Below are 400 nucleotides of genomic sequence, written 5' to 3' on the forward strand. Positions count from 1 at the left end.
CTCCGACACCTCGGCTGCCGCCGCCTGGTGTTATATTTAAATTTAACATGATACTAAGGAAAAGGTAAGAAGCTAGGATTTATACACTATGAGGCCTACACTAGGCCTAAATACATAGTAGTTTGGCCTAGCCCCCCCCAGGCCTACATCTGTCCTAGCTAGCTAGTTAGGCGGGCCTGGGCCTACCTAAATACAGAAATTGTAAATATTTGTCAGGCTCAGAAGCACGATCAACACTGTTTGGTCCCGGGGTCTGTCTTCCTCAGTTTATTGAATTGACCCATTCGGATCTCTCATTTTTCTTCTAATTTTGACGTCTTCCACAGCATCCTCGACATCACAGATGTGTATAAGAGACAGGTCTTATTATTATTATTATTATTATTATTATTTTATTAAT

Source organism: Anneissia japonica, unplaced genomic scaffold (genome assembly GCF_011630105.1).
Source record: "Anneissia japonica isolate Jap-2015-1 unplaced genomic scaffold, ASM1163010v1 scaffold288021_len37184_cov131, whole genome shotgun sequence".
Classification (NCBI taxonomy): Eukaryota; Metazoa; Echinodermata; class Crinoidea; order Comatulida; family Comatulidae; genus Anneissia; species Anneissia japonica.